This window comes from Prosopis cineraria, unplaced genomic scaffold (genome assembly GCF_029017545.1).
Source record: "Prosopis cineraria cultivar Desert tree isolate PC_DT_omini unplaced genomic scaffold, ASM2901754v1 PC5, whole genome shotgun sequence".
Classification (NCBI taxonomy): Eukaryota; Viridiplantae; Streptophyta; class Magnoliopsida; order Fabales; family Fabaceae; genus Prosopis; species Prosopis cineraria.
Window position 1 is genome coordinate 33,945,138 of NW_026555336.1, and position 16,933 is coordinate 33,962,070.

Sequence of the window (16,933 nt, forward strand, 5' to 3'; positions counted from 1 at the left end):
ACTTATTTTTTAAAAAATAAATCTATTTTGCAATATTTGCTTAAATTTTTAAAATAATTAGTATCCGCACAAATTTTTTAAATTATTTTGAAAAATCATTTTAAATAACTTCTGGAAATAATTGATGTGATACATAAGAGAAAATATCATAAAATACAAAAATATATGAAAATAGTATAAAATTTTAAAATAACTAAATGATAATCCTTTTTATTAGTGTAATGTTGTAACCAAAATAATAAATTTTAAACAAAAATTAATTATTTTTAATTCTAAACAAACGAGTCCTTATTAAATATACAATAAATTTATAAACAAATTATTTTACTGTGTGATTTATTTATATGTTTCCATACAATTATGAGGAAGTATATTTACAAAGTAAAACTTATAAGAAAAAAATGTTATTCATAATCTAAAAAATGTGATTTATTCCTCTAATTCTAAAAAAAATTGTAATTCTTGAAATGAAATGAACAATTCAGACCAAAAAAATCTTGAAATAAGCAAACAGCAATCTATTCTCTTGCCCCTTGATTATGTGGAAAGAAAAAACCTTTTAAGAGAAAGTTATGAACATGATTCTATTTTTCTGTTTAATATCCTCTTTTTGATACTTTTCATATTTTGTTTAATGTATGTTAAGCAGAGTAACAGAGATAATAACTTGCAAGAAATAAGGAGGAAAATCTTTTCAAAATAATCAACCAATACAATAAGACATGCATGGGACTTGTTTTAAACTGTTTTATTTTATTATTTTAAGAATTGGTATTTGAAAAATATATTTTGAGAGTAAAAAATTAATGAAAATAGGAGCTTGTTTGGCAACCTGTTTTGAAAAGAGTTTTTATTTTTCAGAATAAAAAAATAATAAATTTATTTGATAATGTTTTTCAAAAAATATTTTAGAGAATAAAAAATAAAACAATATTTTGGAGAACATAGAAATAAAAATATTTTTTTAAGTGTTTTGAAATTATTATTATGGAGAAGAAGGGAGAATGAGAAAAACAACTATTTTTATTTTTTTTAAACATATTTTATAAAACACCAATTCTCAAAATCATAAAAAAAAATAATTTCAAATAGACTCTAGGTGTTTTTCATATTCTCTTTTTTTCTAGAACAATAATTTCAAAATATTTAAAAAATATTTCTATTTATGCTTTTAAAAATAATATTTTATTTTTCATTCTCTAAGATATTTTTTTAAATACGTTATCAAATGATTTCTATTTTTATTTTTTATTTTAAAAAACAAAAAAACTGTTTTAGAACAAGTTACCAAATAAATCCATAGATTTTATTTATCTTTTTCACTCATTCACACAAACACACACACACACGTACGTATAACGAGAAATGATATCTAATTCTAGGCTTAGAATGTTGGGCCAGTCTTAAAACATTCAGCCGTTTTTCCTGACTTCAAAGGACCAGCTTGAGGATGTTTGAAATTTAAAAAAATTATTTGTGCACTTTTGAACTCCGAAAGTTTTTTTTTCCCTCAAAACACACACACACCTACACCTATAACATATCAAATTTGTGAGATTAAATTTTAAGATTGAACTTGAGGGCAATAGAAGCAAAATAAAATGAAAAAAAAAGGTAGAAACTAAAATGTATAATTGAACAATCAAAACCGAAAATTTTAATCTAACGGAAGAGGCTTGTATCTCCTGTGAGAAACTCAGATTTGAATCCCTTAACATTGTTTTTCTCTATCCACAATATTCAGAATCTCAGCTTTATTTACGGAGAATTGAAGACATTTCCTTAGTAGTATTTTAATTTACATGGAATGGGCAGAGAATTAGAATCAAAATTGTGATTTGACCAGTACCTATCAGAAACATTGGAGACACTAACCCATCATAGCGTTGCTTAAAATAACATCTAATTTTCATCAGAAGGATCAAGCTATCAGTTCAATTTCTTCCCTCTCACTGAAACATAATTAGAATCATCATTCTGGTAAAACGAAGGCTTTAACACTTGCCACCATTCACAAGTGTTGGTAAAGTTAAATCTTAATGTTGGGTTCGCCACCAACAAAAGGATCCTCTTATAGGGCCGACAACTGAATTCATATGATGGTGGAGCCATAATTATGTTCAATAGAACAGTTCTTTCTCAAACTCAGAAAGGAGAATGAAAAAAGAAGACGAAATAAATCTCCTGCACAAAAAGATATAAACCAAACATGGCACAAGCATCATCATCATCATACGTGAGCACCCTATGCTAAGAATGGAGGCTGACAGTATCAGAATAGAGGAGGTGAAAATGCAACCAAAATCTGAATAATGTATAAATAGATGCCAAGTACATGAACTGCAGAGTTTTCTGTGCCCCGGGGAAAGAAATTTAAGGGCAAAAAAGTAAAAAAAGAAATCGGGGGAAAAGGAACAGAGAGAAGATAGAGATGTTAACCAGTTCTTCTGATCCATATTGCTCAGCCATGAGTATTAACAGCCTCCCACAACAATTCTTGACCACAGGGTTAGCCAGATCCCTGGCCTGCAGAGCAGCAGTTCTGAGTCCCATGGGTCCATCTGTTGGCTTCCAAGAACGACAGCTCCTATAAGGCAAATTATGCTTCTTGCAGAGGTCAATCACCAAGGGAGAAACCTTCCTCAATTGGCACCTAGGAAGCCTTGGGAACAAATGGTGCTCAAGCTGAAAATTCAAGCCACCAAAGAACCAGTCCATCCAGCTAGAACAAGAGATATCCAATGTGCCACTAGTCTGCTTCTCAAACCAGTCATTACCATTGGTGGCCCAACATATACATTAGCAGCAAAATGGTTCAGACAGAATTGAATGTGCTGAATGGACGTGACTGAGAAGCTAGCTAGCACAAAACATGACCCTTTCAGGCCAATTTGGCAGGCAAAAAATCAGGAGAGGGAACAGGTCCAGAACACAAGAATTCCCATTATGTTCAAGGCTCTATCTGGGACAGGGCGTTTTGAGAACAAAAGCAGAAACGTCTGAATGAACAGGTTAATCCTGCCCAGGCACATTACAGGGTAAAATGTCCAGTGCTGGTAACTGATAAGGAACCTGGACAGAGAATCAAACTTCAAGGTCCTACCATAGAAACGAGATGTCATGGAATTGAAGAAACGGGAGATACAGCAAAACAGGGATGTGTTGCAGATCAGGATCATAATCAAGACTATTGCAAGCAATGTGATGCGCATTGTGAGTCCACTTCCACCAGGCAATGCTTATACCAGTCAAGCAATTTCCAGAAATTATTTGAGCAAGTTTGTTATAACCCCGGCTGGACATTACCTCATAGTGACCAGAATCATGACCCACATACGCGCTTTGCATCCAAAGCAAAACCCAACACATAGCAGAACCCAAATGCGCCCACACGCTAGTGCATCTCAAAACACCATAGAGAACAACGAGGAACATGACAGCAACAAATGTGAGAGTATAACAAGTGACATGCCCTTTCTTTTCAAAAAGGCCCAATTTCGAAAACTCCGATGCGAGCCTCCTGTAATCTCTGGACACATCGGAAACCTGGAAATCCTCGAGGTAATACCCAGTGAAGAGCTTGTCCAGATATTTCCATGCGGTACCAGGATGATAGGCAACGAACGCATCGGTGACATCTTGGCCAGCAAGATTCAACAACGGAATATCCCACCAGGATGCTCCTTAGCCCAACCTGTGACATCGTAAACCTTACCTTGCACGGAGATCCACAAATCCCCTGGCTTGTTGTGCCTTTTGAGCTCCTCGACGGTAATGTACTTCTTCTCAGCATCCATTGTGTCAGAAATATATAGCGGCAGAGAATGAGAGAAAAACAATATGGTTAAACGCAGCCAGAGATGGATAGGTTAACCTAATTCTGCTATGCAAGAGAACCCAAATCAAAGAAATCCCAAACTGGGATTTTGATTTGATCTGGTTGAGATCCCTCTCTGTCCCTCCCTCCCTCTTTATCTCCACTTTCACAGGCCTCTTTATTGTCAAGAGTGCTTGAACGCCTTTAGGCTACATGTACGTTACAGCACGGGGGAAATAAAAAGAAAGGTTCTGGCTTTGTTTAGCAACGAAGCTACCTTTGGAGTGCCAACAAAGATGTGGTCGTCGCATTTGCAATTGCCTGGAAACTCGAGAGTCGAGGGAAAATGCGCTGGAAGGGAGGTCCACGTTACGTGGTTCAGTTACGAATCAACGGTCAGAGATGAGGTCACAGGACATTTAACGTGGACTGCCTTGTTGGGTATCTAAATGAGTACGAGACTTCCGAGATATTTTGTTCCAGGCTATTTAAGTATTTAACCTCACATGGGACGGGATTATAGAGAGGAATCAGAGAAACCGTGTATGATGCTGATGCTAGAGAAACACCGTGTGAGGAGTAAATACTAATTGACACTTGACAGGTTTACCCTTGGCGGAGAAAAAAAGCTTGACAGGTCTGCTCATTCGATTCTTTTTCTGTTAGAACTTAAAAGGTTTCAATGGAGTTGAAATTATTTTTAACCCTCTTTTTTGGATAACTTTTGTACTAAAAATTTGGGGAGAAAACTTTAAGAATTTTTATTATATATTTTTAATTAAAATTAAAACACTTCTGATGACGGCGTAAGTGTGTAAATATGATTTTACCAAAATTGTGCAATTTAAAATTAAATTTTATACTTATCATGCTATAATTAATAATTATTAGTTATGATATAATTTTGTAATTTTTGGCCAATATTAATATAATTTTATTTTTTTGGATAGGAGAGATAATTTGATGTTAGCTAACCTCCTTCATATATACCTCATCTCATCTCTACAATCAAGGGTATCTTAGCTAATTATACATGATGATTGTGAATGACTTTACTTTAAATCTACACACAATAAAAAAGAAAACTTTCCTCTGATGTTTGATTTAATGATTAATTAATGCAATGATTGTCAAAACAAAAGGAAAAAATAAATAAAACAATGGCTCTTAAATTTTCCATTTTATATGCTGCAATTATTTATATAAATTAAAGAAAGCAATTAAATAATTTAATACATTAAAAAGGGAATACTTTTTACACATGATTTGTTGATTATTAGTATTTTCATTAGCTAAAATTGTGCAAACTCCAAGAATTCTTCTGATATAGTACTGAATTGCCAAATTTAAATCCAACCAACAATAATAATGCGCCTAGATTTGAAAAAAAAAATCTATATATTCCTTGGTAATATGTTTTGAATTTGAGTTTTATAAATAAGAAAAGACTCTCTCGAAAAGTTTGTTTCCATTTTAAGCATAAAATAGTTTAAATTTGGATTCGCAGCTACTCTTATTGAACATAAGACAAGTAATTTTAAAAATTAAGAATGCAATATAAAAACCCAAATAATCTTGATTATAATAAATAACACGATTAGTTGTCTTATTTTTTTATAATTTTAGATGGACTCAACGAAGTCGGCGAGTGTGACTTTGGCAATTGGCCAGCTCTCAAAATTGCGGAAAAATCTATTTTGGCCTTTTGGGATGCGCTTTATATAATAGCAGGTTCTGAAAAGCACGAGGTACTGAAACGACAAAAAGAATCAGATTCGAAGCCAAGAAAAATAATAATACTCAAAGGGAAAGCCACGTGGCAGTGACTAGTGTTATTTTAATTCCTTAATTAATAATTAATTATTTTAAATGTAAGACATTTTTTACTGAATTTCACTTTAATAAAATATTTACTTGTCTTCAAATTAACGTTATTTTTTAATATTTATCCCTATTAATGAATATTGACCTTAAAATAAATATAAAGTGATTCATTTAATAGGAGACACTTTTAATAGAAAAAAATGATTACCTTTAAAAAATTAAAAATATCTTACATTTTTTAACATCTAACTCCTTAAATAATACTTTATATTTTTTGAATGGAGAGGGTCTTTCATTAGGTTTAGTATTAGGGAATGAACTTTTGAGAATATTGATAATAAGACCTTGAGCCCATTTGTTTTAAACTTATTTCATATTATTTTATAAGTTTTTATTATATTTGTTTAAACTTTAAAAGTAATCAGAATAGAGAAAAATTTGATTATTTTAAAAAAATTACTTTGAATACTTATAAAAATAATTTAATGAGGGAGGGTTCAAAGTAGCTTTTAAAATTAATCTAATACAATAAATGTGAGAGTGTTTAAAAAAAATGAGACATGCAATAATATCATAAAATTTTAAAATAAGGAAAAATAAATGAGTTTTATAAAAACAAAAATAAGAAAGATATGAGAAATTTAAAAATAATCAACTAAATTATTTTTAATTTTTATAATCAAACATAAAAAAATATGCTTTTTATATAATCTCAATTAAAATATACATTTAATTTTTTAATTTATATAATATTTTATTTTCATTCATTATTTTTAAAATAAAATATTTTTTGAATCTTTTAATCCTAACAATATTAATTTTATCTCAATAAATTTTTATATTAAACTTTTAAATATTGATAAAATATTTTTTAAATATTGACATATTAACTAGTAAGTTTAAGTTTTTTAAAATAACAATGAATGATATAAAAAAATAATTATTTAAAATTAAAAATATTATAATTAAAGGATTAAAAAAATACATACGATTAAAGTGAAATTTATATAAAGTTAAGTATTAAAAATATACTTTACTTAAAATATCAACAAAATAAATTATTTTTTATAAAATCTTCAAGTGATCTAAAATGACTTATTTTTTAATCTTAAATAAATAATGGTTTATTCATTTTTTTCTGTTCAATAGCTAGCAAGCATATTAATAAGAAAAAAAAAGTAAATTGTTAAATTATGGGGAGAATGACAAGTGATCTCGAATGGATATATTGCAAAACCATATATACCTTGAAATGAATTAGGGAGAGTCACATTCAATAATTCCTCAAAAAAAATTATTCACAAATAAAAATTACTACAAAATGAATTATTATTAAAATAAAAATATAATTTTTTTTAATAAGACTTATTGTTAGTTTTTATCTGTAAATAATTTTCTTAAGGAATCCTTGAATGTAATTTTCCTAATGGACTACGAAGTGTTTAGATTTTTTTTTTATATAAATCATTTTAGAAAGTGACCATATTATTATCTTTTAAAAAAAATCTCACAATTGCTGATTGCACAAGCTCTGGTGACCTGGCAACTTGAGAATCATTAATAAACTTGAAGACTGATAAAATAAATTTTAAAAAATTAGTTATTATTGGTTTATAGTTTTTTTGTCATTAGCTGAAAACAAATAATCACTGTCTTAACTATCATAGGATGTATTTGCATTTTAATTTACCAAAATTCATTTGTTTAAAATTTATTTAACAAACATCAATGTGACAAAAATTAACTATTGTAGTAAATTTCTGTTTAAATAAATTTTTTTTTGAGAGAATGATGTTGAAGTTTTCTACAAAAAAATTAATTATTATAAAATTTATTAACAACTGAACTAAAACTATTATAATAGCTTTAGTTTAATTATTAGTAGACCTTACAATAATTAACTTTGTATATGTAATTTTTTTATGTTTCTTAAAGGTTAATTGGATAAATTGTAATTCAACTTAAGTGACAATAAATTACTCTCTCTGGTCTTATTTATAAGGCAGAGAGAGGAGAATTTTTTTAATCATATTTATAAGTTACGTCATCAAATTTTCACCATAAATTTTTTTTACCCTCTATTAAATATTGAAGAGAGAAAATATATTATTGAAATATATAATTTAATAAGGATCAAGTTAAAAAACTTATTAAATTTTAAAATAAAATTAATAAATTTAATTTTTTTTAATATTAATAAAATATATTGAAATTAATTTATACATCGAACAGGAGAGTGTAAGTGAGGCCAAAACAAAACAGGCGGCTCAAACAGGTGGCTCTGCATCACGGTAAGAAACTTTGATGGCATGGCATGGGGTGTCGCATGTAACGTGAGTGTCACGTGGATGCGTGATGTCGTCTATTTATTATTGCTCGTGTTCTTACTAATTAGGTGGGTCCCATATTCACACGGTCCCTCAGGAGTCAGGCGTCAACCCCGGGCCTGGATGGACATGCCCTCTGAAGAATTTTTTATGCGTCACGTCCTTGCCCAAAACAATCTTGTTGATGCACCGAACTCGAACTCAGAACTCAATTTATTGTTAAATTGAATCCATATCTAATCTGTTGACCTAAGTATTCAATGAATTTCTCAAAGATATTTTTTGGCCATACTTTGTTAAAAAGAAAGATATTCAATTTTTTATTAAAACATTAATACAACCCTGATTTTAAAATATTCATTCACATGTTTTTAAATATAAGAGAATATTTTTAGTAAAAAAGTTATACTCCCTCCATTAAAAAATATAAAGGTATTTTTTAAGGAGTTAGATGTTAAAAAATATAAGACATTTTTAATCATTCGAGGTGTAATTATTGTCTTTTTTAAAAAAATACCTTTATTAATGATGATTTTATATTTATTATAGGATGTTTAATAATGATAAATATGAAAAGATAAAATTAGTTAGAAAGCATGTAACTACTTTATTGTAAGTGAGATTCGGTTAAAAATACCTTACATTTTTTAAAGGAGGGAGTAAGAGAATTTTAACTAATACACATAGTAAAAAAAATTAATTAATCATAATAATTATATTTGAAATTAAAATATTTAAATTAAAATATTATTGTAATTAATATTTATTTTTTCTAATTTAATGATACTATTCATGTACGAGGGCCGTGATAATTTGAGAAAATATAATTAATATTTTTTAAAATTTATAGTTTTGCTCATAAATGAAAAAAACAATGAAACATATAATAGTTTGTTTTATAATAAAAAAATAGAATGAGGATAGTCTAAAATTAGGTTTTGAATGCGAGAAAACCATTTAGTAATATAAATTATAATAAATTTGATATTATTCAGTTGAAAAATATTTCTATAAAAAATAAAAGGTCAAAGAGACATTTTTAAAAGAGGTTCTATTTGAATATTAATATTAAAGGATTTTGTATAGATAGCTCATTTTATAGAATTGAACTCAATAAACAATCTAACATTTATTGTATTTTGCATTTATAGTCATTTTAATGTTTAGTTGAACTTTATATGACAAAGCTACTTTCTTTGCAAATAATATAACATTCTTTCAATTTTTTTTTTGGATGAAAACTTTCTTTCAAATACTCAAAGATAGAAAATAGCTTCATTTGATCCTCTTTCAAAAAAAGAAAAAGAAATGATAAGATTAAACATTTATAGATCTATAAAGTTAAATGGTGTTGATAAGTTTTCACTGATATGGTTTGTCAATAATATATAATTATATATTAACGATACACTATTGTAGATTAGAAACATGAAAAAAAATATAATCATTTTCTCAAAATAGATCAAATACAATCCGTGAAAAAATTCTAAACATCTTAACTTATTATAGAGAATCGAATATCTAAACTAATAAATATCATTTTTCATCATAAAAAATGACGAGATTAAGTATATTCATATTTATAATATTAAATGATGTTGATAAGTTTTTACTAATATGGTTGGTCATACCACACTGGATCAGAGACACGAAAAAAAATATAATCATTTGCATAAAACAGATCAAACATAATTTGTAAAAAATTCTAAACATCTTAACTTATCATAGAAAATTAAATAATCCTCAATAACGAAAGTTCTAGGTTTACATTCATCTTTGAATAAGGAAGCCTAGCAATGGACTCATTTATAGAGGCATAAAATTAAAATACTCATGTTGGGATGTCTCTTGCAAAAGAGTGTACTTGTTAAGACAATAAGAAAATAATATGTGAATATCACCTTGATTTCTTCATCCACCAAGAAAGGAAAGGAATTATGTGAAAGAGAGAAGATATGATGGACGTGTGTGTAGGGATTTAATTTAGTTAATTAAAGATTAAAATTATTTAATTAGTTACAAGAGATATATTTGTGGACTAGCTTATGCAAAGTATTTTAATAATAATATATTTCTTCTGTGGATAAAAGGAAAAAATCACCTTAATTATTTTTGTAATGAGTCATATTTTAAAATATTCAAAATTATTATCCATAATTTATGGGAACTATATTTTTTATGGCCATTAGACCAATTTATTTTAACATTAAATCATTAATATTAACATTTTCATGTTATAAAAATATTAATATATCCATTATTAGTATGTCTATACATATATTATAGAAAAACATAACCAGTTAACTACTATTTATAAATTATAAACAACGCAGTTTACTTCAAAGCCCATGCAAACTCGCAAGTTCACTTACTAATTACTATAGTTTTGAAATAAATTGTAACTCCCACTTTTCTTTTATCCTCCATCTTCAACTGCTCACACATGCTTAATCCAATTCTCTTATTGGTGCATAGTGCGAAATATGAACAAAAAGAATTATATTATTAATTGTTATGAATAATATGATGTTATATAGATTTATATTTATGTTGATATTAGTATATTAATATGTTTTTTTTTTTTTGAATTTGAAGGCAACTACAGCGTTAAGCAGGGAAATAAATATTGTTTAAGTTGGTACAGCTAAAGGGATATCTAAAATTGCAATTCCATCCCCATGGCATTTCTTCTGACCAGTGATGCTTATAAAGAATTAGCAGCTCTGTGATGTCCTTCCAAACCATTTGCGATTCTGGGCTTACTCTGGATCTCCATGAGAGACTTATGATGAGCTTTAAGTCCTTGGAAACCAATGAAATGTCAGAAACTTCTGGCGGGCAAAAATCTTCCAATTTCGGAATTCACTTGATAACAGATCTCACCTCTATCAAGAGAGGAATAATTGGGGCACCAATAGCTGTCCAAGATTTTCTTCTAGCATTGAAAAGACAATGATCCTTGAAAAGAAAATACCATTCACTCTGAATTTGCATCCTCTTCTACTAACTATTTTTTCAAGACCAATAATAAGAAACCAACCAGATCTGGCTTTGGCAGCATTAGGCTCTCATTTCAAAGAGGAGGCCAATTTCGCTTCCCAACTTCAATTGTCATCTCAGTTTGGATTAAATTCAAAGTGGATTCAAACCATTTAACTTTTTGTATTGCTTAAAGTGGATGAGTTTCCTTTTCCAATGCTTGGCAAGATTTCTGAAATCCCAACGTATTTGCAAGATCAAAAGAACCTCCTTGAGAGCATTTATCAACTGAGAATCAGATTCAGCAGACTTGATCCAATAGGAAATCACGGCTATAGTATCCCCTAGGTCTAAATGAACATGCCGAACCAAGCTAAACAACACGAGCAAAATGACAAAAAGTAAATATATGATCATAGGATTCATCTCTGTAACCGCATAAGAGGCAAGAGGAAGTATGTTAATATGTTATTGTTGGTCGATCGTCTTTATATTGACATTTGTAACTTTTTTTGCATGAAACCCAAATGAAATTTTGATTTAACTTCATGTTTTATTACTCAATTTATGAGTTTTTTTTTTTAATCACAAACAAATTATGAATGACGCTTCGTTTTTCTTCAGTGCCATACAAGAAAATCCATGGACTGACTCCTCCATTTCCACCTGATAGGAGCAACGAGATCGTTCTAAATTCATCTTCAACATTCAAAAGTTGAAGACCGAACCAAAAACCTGATTAACAAGTGGAATGTATTAATTATCATATTTTTTTTGACTATAAGTATTGGAAAAGGGTAATCATCACCCAATTTTAAACCAGTGTTCTCAAGATTGGGTTAGTGGCTTATTGATTTTATTGTGACCACTATAAATAAGAAAAGACGACCAAAGTATAAGTTGAATTTTGTAGAAGGAGCTAGTTCCTCATGGCTCATAATATGGTGTGTGTGAAGTTTAAATTTTTATTAAGAGAGATGTCTATATTTAATACATAATTCTATCTTAAACAGAATTATTTTTTTAAAAAAAAGACGCTCATGGGTAATGAAAAAAAATGAAGAAGAAATTGCAAGTTTGATTCCAAATTCATTTGTTTAGAATCACCAAAAATCTCTACCCCTAGGCTTTGGGAAGAAAAAGGGATGTGAGTTTTTAATGAAATCAATTCTTTTTTTTTTTTGAAAAAATGGATAAATAGAATTAAGAAATGTTAATAGAAAAAAATTAGATTACAAAAGGAAGAAAAATTGATAAAAAAATTTTAAAATAACTTCCTCATTTTTCAAATTCAAAGTAATTATATACATACATGCCCCATCTTAAAGGATAACCCTTGTTCACATGACATTTAATATAAAGATGAGGAATAGTGGCTATTCAGAATCTTAAGTCGGATGCAACATAATTTAATCTAAAAATTATATTTTTTGAAGATAAAAATAACAGTAAAACTAAAATTATAATATACATATATTTTTTATATCTTATTTCAATTGTTAAAATATTATATATATGTAATAAATTTTTAACATTTTTTATTTAATTCTGCAAAATATAAAAAATAAAGCTGCAAACTTAAGTACCATTCTCATAAGTTGTGCTAAAATAAAAAGTGCATTTCCCTCGCCCACCATAACGGGCTGGCAACGGCAAAGGAGGAAATCTATCAATGGTGGAAACTCTTATCAGAAGTTGACGGCCCACAATATTTCATAATAATTGCAACTCAACTACACCGGCAAGCAATAAAGTGGAGCCATGACTTGTAGAGAACATATGAGCTGTGCAGCAAAGTGAAGCCAATATGCTCCAACCAGCAAGCCACGAGTTCCATAAGCAACGTGTATTTAATATTTAAATAAAAAATTATCAAATCGATTCTTTTTTCACTATTTTGTAACTTGAAGAATTTTATAATTTTTATTTTTTACCTCAACATGTCCTATTAAGACCCGACGCGATTATTCTACGCCTTCTTCAATGGTGTTTGAATTGTGGCAATTTGACAGTTGTCACTGACACAAGCTAGTCGGCAGGCTGGACTTGCTAACCCAGCAGCATCACGTACGCAACAACGTTATTGAATGCAGAGTACCAGCACCAGGAGTAGGGGTGAGCAAAACCGAACCGAAACCGAAAATCGAACCGAATCGAATTGAATTTTGTCTATTTGATTCGGTCTATTTGATTTTTCGGTTCGATTCGGTTTTTTTATTTTAAATATTTCGGTTGATCGGTTCGATTCGGTTAGTAAAATTAAAATCGAATAGACCAAACCGACCAAATTATATATAATTTATTAATTTATAAATTATATTTAATTTATAAATTATTTTATTTTTATTTTTATTTTTTATTTTAATAAAGAATAAAAATAATAACATCACTTGAACCCCATTTCAATCAGTCACTCTCATCAGTAGGTATTGTGACTGAATTATGAGGCTATTATTTAATCATCGGTGTTTATTTATGGTTGTTTATTTGATTATTCATGTCTTTATAATATTTGGGCTTTATGTCATATGAGTATAATTAGAATGGGCTCATATTGAAAAAACGAAAAGAAAAAAAGGCCCAATTTTATAGTGTTGTTTGTTTTAATATTTAAAAATTAGGCCCAAACCGAAAAACCGAATTAACCGACCGAACCGAATTATCAAATTTCGGTTCGGTCCTTGTTCGGTTCGATTCGGTTTTCATTTTCAGTGTTATTCGATCGATCGGTTCTGCATATTTTGAGACCGAACCGAACCGAACCGACCGATGCTCACCCCTAACCAGGAGTCGGACGGAGTTGGATTCTCCTTCAATGTCAAATTTAATTATTTCGGGAGAATATCAAGGATTAAAAATGTCACATAATTATTAACAAGTCTTAAAAAATTTACAACTTTACTTCTATTTAAAAAAATTAGAGTGAAAATAATTTCAATAATAAAAATATTAAAAATACTTTTCACTTGTTAATTTTGTTCGAGATATATAATCATTAGTTATTAATTTACAACTGGTGTTAGTAAATTAACAAGTAAAATTAATAAATTAACAATTGATGTCGCTGCCTGTTTGACAAATTGATTGAACAGCTAATGTTCAAATAATGTATGATTATTAATAAATTAAGTCATATAATTTAGGATTAAAGGTCATTTTTTGTTCTTGAATTGTATAAAAAGGTCACAAATACTTATAAACTCAACTATGGGTCAATTCTATATTTTAACTTCAAAGATTCTCTATGTCATTATCCTGATGTTAAAAACACTTATCATTCATGTAATATTTTAAATAAAATTAAAATATATAATAATGTGTTTTAATTATATTTGTATTAATTTTGGAAAATATTACCAAGAAGGATTGTTGGTCTAGTAAGAGTTGCATTGATAATTTATATGTATCAGGTCATGAGTTCAATTCTTACTAATGCAAAAAAAAAGGATTTTTATTTTGGTTTCAGCTTTATAAAATTGCTATAATGCCCTTCTTTTTAAAATAAAATAAAAATTGTTTGCCGTTAAGCGTCACTACAAGCATACGAGTCATCTCAAGTATAGAAAGTTTTTCAAAGATATCACTCTCATAAGGATTTAGGTAAAAGAGAGTTAAAAATTTACTATTAAGCTTTGAATTAGGTTGAGCAAAATTAAAATTAGGTTTGTGTGAAAATATGAAAATTAGATTAAAAATATTTTAAACAATTAAAATTTGTCAAAACTTTTACTTCAAGAGGTTAGAATGTCGAATTATCTCTTTCGTTTGTATTTCATAAAACTTAAATTAATTCTTCTAAAATAGATTTTTAATAAAAATAAGTGCTAATTTAAGATTATAAATTACTTGAAAAGGTTTTCTCAAGTTAAAATCAAGTATATTTACAAACACTAAAATTTCATAATTTTTTGAAAATAATTTGCAAAAACAAGTTTTAAGCTCCAGTCTTAATGTGACTATGAATGATTAATAAAATATCTTTATTTTACCAACAAATCCATTCATGTATCTTTGTAAATTTTAAATCCAACACTATTTTATCGAAATTCTATACCTAAATTAACTTTCTCAAGTACAATTCAAGTGAACAAAACAATCTAAATAGTGATCAAGCAATTAGAAGCATTAAGCATAGGACAAAATAAATACACACACACATTATTAGCTACCAAAAGAGAAGAATATTCAAGTCTTAATCCACATAAAGGTTTAAAATAATCCTAGTGCAAGAAAACTAACTACTCATACTTAGAAAAGAGCATCAAATATCTGAATATTCAGCACCTATATCAGAATCAAGGAGAGAAAAGGGAAGAGAAGCAGAAAAATTGAAAGAAATCCACTTGAATCTTTTCAAATCTTCAATCCTTGGCCAAATTTTCCTCAAAAACCCAAAACCCTAGCAGAGCTAACCTTAAAATACCTTTGGAAATTGTAGCTTTTTCTTCCAAGTCCTAGAATTTCGCTTATGTAACCCTAGCTTCAAGTTTAATTCCAAAATGCATATTTTCAAAAAAAAAGGCTTTTGGCTGTAGTTTATTCTTCTTTGGTTGCGGTCAAAACCTCTCAACCAAAACTTTGGTTGCAGCTAATTATTTCTTGGCTGCAGCTAGAACTCATAAATGATGTTCTGTTTTTGGTTTTTGGTTGAGGTTGAAAGTACTTATGTTAAGGCTTAATTCTTCACTCTATCTTGTCTTTCTCTTGGTGTAATGACATCATAACTTCTTTGTTACTTCTCAAATAGTATTTAATGACCTAAGAAGACAAGTGATATTGTAAGATCTAGGTAAATCTTTAGCAAGATAAAAAATTATGTGCAATTTAGACTAATATTTTGTCACTCAAACTTAAATATGAGATATGTACATTTTCTTATTATATCTACCAAAAGTATGCACAACTACATTAAAAAGCATATGAAATTGTAGGAAATGCACTAAGATGGTATAAATTTCTATAGGTTATCCCAACACCATTATATTTTTTCCATTCCTTTTCATTTTCGTCTATTGCAACGAGAGAGAGAGAGAGAGAGAGAGAGAGAGATTGAGAGTGCTTCAAGAAATTTCATCCTACTCTAGTCCGATCGTCCATTGCCGGTGAATACAGGTGCATTATCCATCACCATTATGAGTGTTAGGAAGCTAACAAATCCTCCCTTCTTTCTCCTTTATTCGTGTTGCAATCCAACCCAAGGTCAAAGCTCTCCTTTATCTTCGTCGACATTTTTCGTGTGCTAGTATAGAGCTAATCCTTCCTCTTCCTTGTTTGACATTAGGTTCCTTCATTCGTGTTTTGTAATTGCTATCATGGTATGGGAAGCTTGGTTCTTTCTCTTCTTTCTTTTGTGCAGGTTGTTTGGTGGCTGAAAGATAAAAGGAATTTGAAGTTTCATCTTAGTTATAGCTTTGGTATATGAGTCTTTTGTTTACAATGACTGTTTACATTGACATTGTTAAATAAAACTTAGTGCTAATTTCGCTTATTGACTATACAAGCTTTGATGATGAAGATAGATGAGATGAAACATTCATGTCTAACAAGCATTTCATTTGGGCAAATAAATTGTCTTGAAAATTCTCAATATGGGAGGAATAAATAATTTTAGATGTTTGAAAGTGTGACCTCTTAAGGCTCAATTCTTGTGGTAAAAGTTGTTAAGTCATTGACTTACAATTTCATTGGGGAGACCAATAACTTTCCTGTTGCAATTGACTAAGAGAACCCTAACATTTTGCTAATTTCAAGTTTTGTTTCCCTCTTGCATCAAAATCTTTCAAATAAAAAGAAATATATTTTACAATTTCAAATGTATTGAGCATTCCATATCTTCACATAAATTGAAAAAAAAAATTACATCTTTCACATCAAAGTGAACCCTAATTTAAATTGAAAAAAATCATATCTTTCACATTAAAGTGAACTCCAATTTAGATTGAGGTAAATAGGGAGTTGAATTTTTTTTTAAAAAATAGTCAATCAT

At 28.9% G+C, this 16,933-nt stretch overlaps 1 protein-coding gene and 1 pseudogene across 3 annotated transcripts in view; one reads left to right on the plus strand and one right to left on the minus strand.

The window, feature by feature from the left end:
- Nucleotides 1–16,933, plus strand: part of LOC129311101 (U11/U12 small nuclear ribonucleoprotein 59 kDa protein) — a 44,191-nt gene that overhangs the window by 4,937 nt on the left and 22,321 nt on the right. The window lies entirely within an intron of this gene.
- Nucleotides 2,462–3,985, minus strand: LOC129311102 (delta(8)-fatty-acid desaturase 2-like; annotated as a pseudogene).